Source organism: Adiantum capillus-veneris, chromosome 16 (assembly GCF_014529385.1).
Source record: "Adiantum capillus-veneris isolate H3 chromosome 16, ASM1452938v2, whole genome shotgun sequence".
In the NCBI taxonomy this organism is placed as follows: Eukaryota; Viridiplantae; Streptophyta; class Polypodiopsida; order Polypodiales; family Pteridaceae; genus Adiantum; species Adiantum capillus-veneris.
In genome coordinates, this window is record NC_140946.1 from 43,580,918 (window position 1) to 43,593,363 (window position 12,446).

Below are 12,446 nucleotides of genomic sequence, written 5' to 3' on the forward strand. Positions count from 1 at the left end.
ATGCGGTGATCATGCTTTTGCTTTATGCCGATGATGTAGTGCTCTTGGCACATACCTTAGAAGATGCACAAAAGCTTATGAGTGTCTTGGAACGCTTTTGCCTACATAGCGGGCTGATCGTGAATGGATCCAAAACCAAGGTTATGCTTGTAAAGACCCTCAATGATGAAAATCCATGCATTGTATACAACAATGAGAAACTTGAAGTGGTAGATCACTTCAAGTACCTTGGCCTTGAGGTTCCATCCAATCATAAATGGAAGGATTGTGCGATGCGTCGCTTGGTAGCCGGAAAGAGGGCTTATTATGCATTTGAGAACATGTGCAATGCAGGAGAGATCAAGTGTTGGGCTCTCAAAAAGTACCTCTTTGACACATTGGTGACACCGGTGCTTCTTTATGGAGTGGAGGTGTGGGGTGGAAGCATCGGGAAGTCTACTTGGAAAGAGTTTGAGAATGTTCAAAAGCATTTTCTCACCAACTTTCTCCAAGTCAAGACACAAACACCCTACATGCTCTTACTTCTTGAGTCCGGATCGCTTCCCATTGAGGTCTTGGGCATGGAAAGGGTTGTGGAGTACATGCGTAAGACACAACGTAGCCCTTTGCATCGACTTCTTAGAATCGCATATGAAGCAAGTCAAAAGGTTCAAAAGACATGCAAGAGCAAAATACTAAGTTCGGGGTGGATGCTTGATATCAAGAAATGGTTTGGAAGATGGGATGCATGTCACTTGGTCAAGGATGCGTCAATCGACTCCCAAGTTAATGAGGCCTTCTTACAACGCCAATGTATCATGGCTTGGGAGAAATCCGGAGGTTCTCGCTTCAGCCATTACACCACACACGTTGCCCCAAACTACAAATCTCTCTTCTTCTCGGAACGAGGTAACCGAACCCATTCCTACATCCTTGAGCCCATCCCGTTGAGTGCGATCCGCACCATTGCCTCCATTCGTCTTAGCTCCCATTCTCTACGCTGCGAGACAGGACGTTGGGGCACTGGCGAGGAGTGTCATCGACTTTGCACCTTATGCCCTCGTCAAGTGCGAGAGAGTGAGTACCACACACTACTTGAGTGCTCAGCTTTTGACCACATTAGGTCCTCTTTTCCCCATATATTCAGCCATGAGCTCTCCCTACATACCTTCCTCTCCCAACCACGATGTGGACTCTCTATTGCGACGCTCATTTCAGCCATTTTTGAGCATCGATAGTCACTTATGAACTCCACCCACACCACGTGACATGTTCATTTGGTCCCATAGGTCATATTTGACCTCCCAGGACGATAATAGAACTATCTATCTATCTCTCTCTCTCTCTCTCTCTCTCTCTCTCTCTCTCTCTCTCTCTCTCTCTCTCTCTCTCTCTCTACTCTATAATCTCGTGTATGTAAATTTGTCTCTCTCCATTAAGTAATCTACTCAATTATCTATTTAGCTACGTCTTATTTCCTAACAACTGGTATCAGAGCAAGGTTTGCTCGTAGCTAAATTATCTCAAGGAAAGGATTCCTTGAATTGAGTGGGAGTTATGGCGGAGGAAGGGAAGCTCAAGATTGAAAAGTTCAACGGCAAAAACTACCAACATTGGAAGATGCAGATTGAAGACTATCTCTACCAGAAGGACCTCTATTTGCCACTAGGCGGTCTTGCAAAGAAGCCCACAACAATGGCAGATGAAGCATGGATTGTCCTTGATCGAAAGGCACTGGGAACAATCCGGTTAAGCTTGGCGTCAACGGTGGACTTCAATGTTTCGGAGATGAAGACCATGGAGGACTTGATGAAGTCACTTGACGACTTCTACGAGAAACCATCGGCATCCAATAAGGTATTTCTTATGAAGCGCTTGTTCAATCTAAAGATGGCAGAGAATGGTTCGGTTGCAGAACACCTAAATGACTTTAACACAAACATAAGTCAACTTAGATCGGTGAAAATCAATTTTGATTATGAAGTGCGAGCTCTCCTTATACTATCATATCTACCGGATAGTTGGGACAGCCTTGTGATGGCTGTAAGTAATTCTATCTCTGGTACAAATACTCTTAAGTTTGATGATGTTGTGGGTGTTCTCCAAGGTGAGGAAATGCGAAGGAGAAGCACAGGAGATTCATCAAGTGCTGCACTGTCAGTGGAAACAAGAGGAAGACCTAAGGAAAGGTTCAAAAACCAAAAGGGTTGTGATCACTCAAGGCGGAGCAAGTCATGCACAAAGTCAGTTCTTGAATGTTTGAACTGCGGCAAGAAGGGCCACATCAAGAAGGATTGCTGGTCCAAGAAGAAGAAGGAGATAGAGTCTCAAGACAACAAGCCAACATCGAAGGCCAATGTGGCAGGTAAAGTAGAGCGATGCTCTAATTCTCTCATTAGACAATGTGTCTAATTCCTGGATAGTAGATTCCGGGGCTTCATTCCATGCGACACCACACAAGCAACATTTCCAAGACTACACCGAAGGTAATTTTGGGTATGTATACTTGGGAGATGATGAAGCTTGTGAGATTGTCGGCAAAGGTACAGTTTCTGTCAAAACTGCTAACTGAAATGAATGGAAGCTTAAAGATGTTAGGCATGTTCCTTCTCTTCGCAAAAATTTGATCGCTACAGGACAATTGGACGATGAAGGTCACAACATTGCATTCGGAAACAAACGGTGGAAGATCTCAAAGGGATCTTTGGTGGTTGCCAAGGGAGAAAAGGTTGGTACACTTTACTTGTGTACTGTTAGCATGCAACCTTCAGCTTGTGCAGCAACTACAGAAGTTGATAATGCGGTGTGGTACTATCGACTTGGGCATATGAGTGCCAAAGGAATGCAAATCCTTCAAACAAAGAAGCTTCTACCAAGTTTGAAAGAAGTGGACTTAGAGTTCTGTGAAGATTGTGTTTATGGTAAACAAAAGAGGGTAAAATTTCAAAAATCAGGAAATGAAAGAAAAAATAAAAAACTTGAGTGGGTTCATTCTGATGTTTGGGGTCCTGCAAGTACACTATCACTTGGTGGCTCATTGTACTATGTATCATTCATAGATGATGCGACTAGAAAAACATGGGTTTATGTCATGAAGAATAAATCCGATGTATTTTCCATATTTCAAAGGTGGAAAGCCTTTGTGGAGAATGAAACAGGTACCAAGGTTAAATGCCTCAGATCCGACAATGGAGGTGAATATTGCAACCAAACTTTTGAAAGCTTTTGTGCTAGCAATGGCATTTGGAGGCAAAGGACAACCCCAAGGACACCTCAACAAAATGGGATTTCGGAAAGGATGAACAGGACAATCATGCAGCGAGCACGAAGCATGCGGCTACATGCAGGCCTACCGCTTGAGCTTTGGGCGGAAGCTGTAAGTACGTCTGTGTACTTAATCAACCGGTCACCCTCAACGGCATTGGATGGGGGAGTTCCAGAAGAGGCATGGACAGGTAAACCGGTGAATTATGCATTTCTCAAAGTGTTTGGGTGTGAGGCTTTCATGCACATAGATAGAAGCCTAAGATCAAAGCTAGATGCAAGTCCAAAAAGTGTTTCTTCATTGGCTATGGAGAAGGTGACTTTGGGTATCGCCTATGGAATTCTGAAGATGGTAAAATCTTAAGAAGTAGGGATGTAATTTTTAACGAACAAAATATGTACAAAGATTACTTGGAAAGAAAACAAACAAAAGAAACAGGTGATGAGTACATGGAGCTTGAGGACGGTGAAGACTCAAGGATTGCAAACGGTGACAATGTGCAACAACGTCAACCAAATGAGGAGCCTCAACCTATTTCCCGAAGATCTGCAAGAGCAAGTAGACCTCCAGAAAGGTTTGTTCCTTCCTTCAACCATCTCTTGATCTCAAATTCTGGAGAGCCAGAATCATACGAAGAAGCTATGCAACATGAATCCAAAGAAGAATGGACGAAGAGCATGCAAGTGGAGATGGACTCACTACATCGCAACCAAACATGGGAGTTGGTTGAGTTGCCTAAAGGTAAGCGGGCACTTCAAAACAAATGGGTACACAAGTTGAAGGAAGAAGAAGGTGGGAAGAAAAGGTACAAGTCTAGGCTTGTGGTAAAAGGGTTTTCTCAAAAGAAAGGTATTGACTTCAATGAAATATTTTCTCTTGTTGTAAAAATGAACTCAATTAGGCTTGTCTTAAGCCTTGTGGTTGCTCATGATTTAAATCTCGAGCAAATGGATGTAAATACGGCATTCCCTCACGGTGACTTAGAGGAGGAAATCTACATGCTTCAACCAAAGGGGTATGAAGTAAAAGGTAAGGAGAAAATGGTTTGCAAATTAAAGAAGAGCTTGTATGGTTTAAAGCAAGCATCAAGACAATGATACTTGAAGTTTGATCGATGGATGTTGGATCATGGATTCACAAGATGCAACTCGGATCACTGCGTCTACACGAAGAATTTGGGAGATGGAAAGTTCATCATCCTAATGTTGTATGTTGATGACATGCTGATTGCAAGTGCTAACATGCAGGACATCAAAGACTTAAAAGAGGAGTTGTCTAAATCTTTTTCAATGAAAGATTTAGGTGCTGCAAAGAGGATACTTGGTATGAAAATATCAAGGGACAGGACGAAGAAGACAATAAAGCTATCTCAAGAAGATTACATCAAGAAGGTACTAGAAAGGTTTGCAATGCAAAATGCAAAATCAGTTTCTACACCTTTTGCTGGTCATTTTAAACTAACGAAGGATATGTGTCCAAAGACACAAGAGGAGATAGCCTATATGTCTAAAGTTCCATATGCTGCAGCGGTAGGTTCTCTAATATATGCTATGGTATGGACAAGGCCAGACATTGCACATGCAGTGGGAGTTGTGAGTAGGTTCATGGACAACCCAGGTAAAGAGCATTGGCAAGCTGTGAAGTGGATACTTAGGTATCTAAAAGGGACAACAACAAATGCTTTGTATTTTGGAGGAACTGATATTTTTCTAGAAGGGTATGCTCATGCAGATATGGCAGGTGACAAAGATACTCGAAGGAGCACTACTGGCTATGTGTTCACGGTTGGAGGCACAGCAGTAAGCTGGGCTTCAAAGCTACAAAAAGTGGTTTCACTTTCTACCACGGAAGCAGATTATGTAGCAATGACGGAGGCAAGCAAAGAAATTATGTGGCTTCACAGATTCTTAGAAGAGCTTGGATTCAAAAAAGACAATTGTGTCTTGTACAATGATAGCCAAAGCGCTATCCATCTTGCGAAGAACTCAGCCTTTCATTCAAGGACAAAGCACATTGAGGTGAGATATCACTTCATATGCACTCTTTTGGAAGAGGGACAACTAAAGCTAGGAAAGGTGCATACAAGTGAAAATCATGCAGACATGTTTACAAAGGTGGTCAACAAGGAGAAGTTGAGCTTTTGCTCACCTTCAATCGGCATTCAAGGATAAGAAGCCAGAATGGAAAGCAGTCTCACAGGTTTGGTTTGGAGATCAGTCTCCAAGTGGGAGATTGTTAAGTATGGAGCCTGATTTACCCTTGTAATTTTCTGTGGTAAAAGCGCACATTTGTAGGGCCCCCATTATTAGGAGAAGCCATTGTGCGTGAAGAAAAATCACTCGTTGGAAACAAAAAATTTCACAACAAAAAATCAAGGACAACTTTAGGGGCCTCGGGGGCGGAAGCCCCCGAGACTTTTTTTTCTCTCGCCGGAATATTATGGCCGGACGGCAGCCGGAAAGTGGTCGAAAAACAACCGGTTGGCCGGTGGCCGGTGGTCGGAAGTCAATGGCCGGTGGTGGCCAGTGGTCGAATTCAAAAGCGGACTTGTCTTCTCAAGGGCGGCCACACATGGGCGGATTGAAGGGTCCGATTTGGACTTATCTACACAAGGGCGGCTACACATGGCTCCCTCTCATGAGAGAGGGCAGCCCTTTTGGCCTATAAAAGGAGGCCATTTCTACACACATTTCATAGTGTGAAGTTGATGCAACAAGGTGAGTGTGAGGTGGTGAGAGTGAAGCAAGGCGGGAGCTCCATTAAGGGTATAATCCCTTTGTAAACTACTTCTTGTTTTGAAGTACTAAAGCCATTGAGTGGCTGCTTTCCCGTGGACGTAGCCCACGTTGGGTGAACAACGTATATCGTGTGTACTCTCTCTCTCTCTCTCTCTCTCTCTCTCTCTCTCTCTCTCTCTCTCTCTCTCTCTCTCTCTCTCTCTCTCTTCTCTATAATCTCGTGTATGTAAATTTGTCTCTCTCCATTAAGTAATCTACTCAATTATCTATTTAGCTACGTCTTATTTCCTAACAGTAAGCACAGGTTGAGAGATAAGCTTTTCTTTTGAAAGCATTGTTCTCCTTGGCAGACCATGTATACCTAACGTTTTTCTTTGTTAGGTTATGTAATGGTTCTACTATTAGTGAGAACTTTTCTATGAAGCGTCTATAGTATGCACACATACCTATAAAACTTCTTAGTTCGTGAAGATTCCTTGGTTTAGGCCATCCTTTTATTACCTCTAATTTTGATGGATCCATTTGGATGCCATCTTGAGAGATAATGTGACATAAATACTGGATCTCTTGTAAGAAAAATTCACTTTTCTTTCAATTGACATAAAGTTTATTCTCTCTAAGAACTTCAAATATTAGCTAGAGGTGTTGCTTGTGTTTGTCTAATGAATTAGAGTAGATGATGATATCATCAGAGAACACTCCAGTAAAGGTTCAGTGAGGCCTGAATAGTTTCTCCATCAAGCGGTTGAATGTGGCTGGTGCATTGGTCAAGCCAAAAGGCATGACAATATATTCGTAAACACTAACCGTAGTGCGAAATGCGGTCTTTACAATGTCTTGATCAACTATCCTTATTTGATGACAGTCACTTTTTAGGTCAATCCTACTGAAGTAGGTGGACCCTTGTAGCTTATCAAATAGGTCTTCTACCCGTGGCACAGGAAACCTATTCTTGATAGTGATCCTATTTAGTGCTCTATAGTCAACACACATACGATATGTGCCGTCTTTATTTTGCACTAATAGCACAGGAGAACAAAATGGAGATGAGCTAGGCCTAACCATGCCCTTTTCAACTAACTCATGCACGTGTTGCATAATCTCCTCCTATTGAGCTTGAGAAACTCTATAAGGAGGTTTGTTAGGCGTTGAAATTCCTGGAAGATGTTCAATTGCATGGTCATCATTGCCTCGTTTAGGAGGTAGCTCACAAGGGATGTCGTCAATAAAGACATCTTGAAACCCCTTGAGAAAATTGGATAACTCTAATTCCTTTTGATTGTGTATATTTTCTTTTGCTAAAACATTAGGTTCATTTTGAGATTCTTTAACAAAAATCATGTACACAGAAATAGAGCTCTTTATTGACTTATTGAAAGCTTGCGTATGTACAATGGGTATGGTGTTAACCATTTCCTTAGCATCTATGTACATATCTTTTTCCTTGAACCTAAAGTGGATTCTTCTTTCAGGGAATTTAACATCATGGTGCCCCTAGGATTACATCCTCATGCTTGAGAGAAGAGATAAAGAAGTCCTCTTTGTCCACATAGCTTTGGACATGGAGCCTCAATTTCCTGATTAAGGGAGTGACTGAAGCTTCTTGCCCCTTGAAAGCACCATCTGCGGGTAGGACATCTCCCATCTCATAAGCTTGTATGCCTAGCTTGGTGGGCAACTCTATGGATATGAAATTGTGAGTAGAACCAAGGTCAAAGAGAATAAAAGCATCATGTTCTCTTACCTTTCCCCAAGCATGGCATATAGAAGATCCTTTGTGGTGAGCTTCCTCTTCTTGGATTTCGGCCAAGGTAGCTCTAGGAGGCTCATGGGGGGTGTTCTTTAGGAGAGGGTTTATTTTTGCCTTTGTAAACTCCCTTCTCCTTAGCTTTGTTGGAATTGCCCTTAGGAGACTTATGGACATTGTCCTTCCCCTTGGCTCATTTTTGCCTTTGTAAACTCCCTTCTCCTTAGCTTTGTTGGAATTGCCCTTAGGAGACTTATGGACATTGTCCTTCCCCTTAGGCTCATTGGAACCCTTGTTTTCCGTGGGCTTAGAATTTCTTTTAGCCCCCGTTTGGAAATTGAGTCGAGAAGCCACCATAGTATGGTGTATAGCCGCCGATATGGTGCGTGGCCTTTGGGAGTTGACATACTCTGCCATTTCTTCAATTAAGCCTGCACAAAATTGTTGCTTTTGCTCTCCAAAATCCAACTTTTTGAAGACAATGGCTTTGAGTTGTAGGTCCCAAAACTTGTCTACATATTTGTGAATGGATTCATAGGGAGAGTGCTTCAAGCTTCGCCATTCGGTGAGTACTTTCACTTTGGCATCGGTGGCCAAAAACTGCTTCATAATGGAAGCTCTTAAATCTTTCCATGTTTGTGGAGCTTCATCGTTGGCCCGTAAGCTAGACCACCATTGTCTAGCGGACTTTTGACAGTGCATAGCTACATGGTGTAGCTTAGAGGACTTCGTGAAGCCATCATCTCCAAACGTCGCATCGAATTGTTGGATAAAGGCCAAGACTTTGTCCGTAGCACCAAAGGTGCCATCGTAGGTAAGGAAAGAGATGTTCTTCCCTCCCTGTTTGAACTTCTTGAGCTTGGGTGACCTCTTCCACGCGGCATAGGATTTCCTATGGCCTCTTTTTTATGGTTCAAAGGTTGCACCATCACTTTCTTCAGAGGATGAAGAATTTGAGGAAGATGGAGAAGAGGGTGACCTCTTTCTCGCCTTTTTCTTGTCTTGATCTTCTTTGTCTTCACCATCACTTTCATAAGAGGAAGAGGATAAAGAAGATGGAGAAGAGGGTGTTCTCTTTCTCGCCTTTTTCTTCTCTTGCTTTTTGTCATCCCTCTTTGAATTATGGTGTGGAGAAGCTTGTGATGGTCTTCTCCGTTTAGGAGGTGATGGAAAGCGTTTAGCCCACCGTCTTTGTGGAGCCATCTCCGCTGAGGTGGCAGGAGACTCACTTCTTTCTCGTTCCTTCGGTGGAGGCTCTTGAATTGTCCTTTGGAAAGGAGATGCATCATCAAGAAGCAAATTTTTGAGCCCTTCGTATGGATCCTCTTCTTCTTCTTGAATTGGAGAGAGGCCTCTTTTGGAAGTCTCACAAGTAGTCTTCCTAGGTACTCTCTCATCATGGTGGGGAGCTTGGAGAATCCCATGAGCACAAAGCTGTCGTTGCACTTCACTTTGGAGGGATGGATTGCCCACGGCTTGTTGAAGCCTAAAAACAAGATAGTTAACAAGCATAGGGGCATCATTAGTAGCCTGCCCATTAGCAAAATCAAAGTTATCAACATTAATTTCACTCTCTTTACTATTGTCAGCCATTCTAACAAATTTTAGGTGTAAACTTTTTAGGTGTACTTTGGCACTTCACGCCCTAGTTGCTATTCCTCTTTACCTCTTTAGAAAAAGCACTCAAGCTATTGTACCTGTGGCTCAAATACCATTAATTGCAAGGAATAGAAGAGAGGGTCGTTCAACACCAAAACAGCACCGGCTCCTGTCAAGCTTCTAATAGCTCAATAGTGGTTAAGCCATAGGCAAGCCCCGTAGGACTCCACTAGTAAGACCATAGCTATCGACGGTGATGCCCCGTTAACTACACAAAGGCAGGCGCACTGCAAGGCTGAAAAATCCCTATTCTACTCACTCACATGCAATTAATAGTACCAACCATTTATAGCTAGCTTGAGGACCTCCCTTCTTGAGCAAGAAGAGAGAAACCTTGTGCTCTAATACCAATGTAGCATTTAATGGTTTAGTAACTTGTGTGTAGCGGAAAATAGCATGAACATAGTGAGCATTCCATTAGAATAGATTCCTAATGAGAATAATAAGAGTGCTTGGGTGGAGAGAGCAACAAAAAGTATATCACCTAGTTAGATAGCATGAAAAATACTTCAAAAGAGAGAGAAGTTAAACTATTGACAACATTTGAGGACCGGATTTTCATGGAGCCGGTCCCCCCTCCAAAAGGCTTTGTATTATGGTTTCTCCCATCAAGAGAGACATTTTACAATACAATTCTTTGTGTTCCTTCAATACCAGCTAGTGCAATGAAGATGGAAACCTCAAGCACTAAGCAAAACACTTATCAAACACAACATTAATTCCCTCACAGCCTCAGACCCAAGACCTCACACACCTTCGAAGATGGTGAGAGCTAGCGGGGTAAGTTGTTCTTAATAAATAGATCCAAAGTCCAGAGGTGTATTGGAACTCTCTTATAGCTGATTTTCTCCCATCATGGTGGCATGCTTGTATATGAGTCGTGACTGCTCTAGGTGACCACTGTTGCACATTCTGAAGATAAGCATTGGTTTAGGGCTATGATGCACAAGGGATTTTGAAAGGATCATACCACAATGCTAAATAGACATGGTAGTGCCCTCTTCTAGTGCCATCTATATGGGACATCTTCCATGTGACATGAGCGTGTAAATCTTGATCGCATACATTGCATCCTTGAATATTGGATGTGTCACTATGACCTGCTTCACAAGAGCAAAGCGAACTTTGTCGAGTTGGGGATCTTGTAGGTAAAAAAATAAAAAATTTCCAAGCAAGTGAAGGATGGGGGTTTCAGGCTTTCATCCAAAGCAATTTCCTCTGTGATAGAGGGACATGTAGAAGATGTGACTGCTCCTAGAGTTTGGGCTCTGATTCCCAAGTGCTTCATGAGAAATTCGACCTTCCTCTTCATTCCTCAAGGATGTTTGGAGGAGTCTTCTTGTCTACTTTTTCCCTGAAGATTTGAATGTTGCTATGAAATTAGTTGCATTTGATCTAGAATCCCTTGGACATTCTTAATCTCAAGACGCTAGATTCTCTTGAATGTCCTAACAATTTTTCCTAAGGGTTGCTTGATTATTACATGCATGACTCCATTTGTCACAATGAAGCTTCGAGCTTGGTGAAATAGTGTCTCACAAGCTCTATAATGAAGTCCTCAAACTTTGATGCAAGCAGATTAAATGCTCGTCATAGATGATCCTCTTTAACATGATATAGATAGAGTACAAGAGAATCAATAATGACCTTACAATGAGCATGCAATGGCTTTTGTCAGTGCATGATGTGTCAAGGCACTTATTTTTTAATTGTAACTAAGGTCTTAGCTTTAAGCCTTAGGGGTTTGTTTACACAAGGACTATATGCCTAGGTAGTTTTAAACATTCAAATGGTTTTATGGCGTGTGGGAATCTTCGGATCTAACCGACATGCAATTTTTGCAGTTTCCCTGTAGTCGTACTGTTGTTTTTCTCTGTAGTTCGATGGTGATGATGACTATACAGTGAATGCAGTACTTTCTTATCTTAATTATGGTGTTTCTTATTTATCTTTCTCTGCAGTTTTGTGACTAAATGTGTAGTCTCATGCCTTGTTTATCGTTTTACTGCATGTTTCTTGTACTGATTACCTATTAGGGCTATGAGCCCCTAACAGCTTTGTCACGACCATAGCTGGACTTCTGAAAAGCACATGAGCGAAGTAAATTTTATTGTTAATGCACGAAAATGTCATAATAGCTTGCATGAAAATGTCAAACATAAACATGTAAGTAATCCAAAATGAAAACCTTAAAATATATAACCCTCCCTACAATGCGACGTTGTCATGCAGCTCCACTTCCATGATGGAAAAAAGAGAAAAAAGATGCAGATAAAGCCTACCTGAAGAATATATGTTTATTGAGCAATGATTAGGGCTTGATAACAAGCTAGTTTAATGCTAAATGTATGCTAGATGCTGCTTGGAAGAGCCATAATATGTCTTAATGATGCTAAAAGAGAGTATGCTTGTAGTGATCACAAATGGAAGAATTGAAGTGCTCAAAGTGCTCTATATGCCTATCTGTACAACTCTTCAATTGGTGGAAGAAAAGGGCAAGAAAGAGGTCACCCTCTTCTCCTTCTTCTTCAGCTTCCTCCTCTTCCAACGCAAGCTACAGCTATTCTCCTAGAGAATACAAGAGGGGAGGACACCGCAAAACATACCCTGCATGGTGAAGGTTACAAAAGCTCGAGAAGTTCAAAGAGGGAGGAAAGAGTATCTCTTTTCTCACCTATGATGGCACCTTTGGTGCCACCAACAAAGTATTGGCCTTCATCCAGCAATTTGATGTGGCCTTTGAAGATGAGGGCTTCACGGAGTCCTCGAAGCTACACCATGTAGCTATGCACTTCCAAAAATCTGTTCGTCAATGGTGGGCTAGCCTTCGTGGCACAGAGAAGCCCCAAAGACATGGAAAACTCTACAAGTTTCCATCATGAAGCAATTCCTTGCAAGCGATGCAAAGGACAAAGCACTCACCAAATGGCGCAGTTTGAAGCTTCTCTCCCATGAGTCTATTCACAAATATGTGGACAAGTTTTGGGACTTACACCTCAAAGCTACTGTCTTCCAAAAGATAGACTTTGCCAAGCAAAAGCAACAGTTTTGTGCGGGA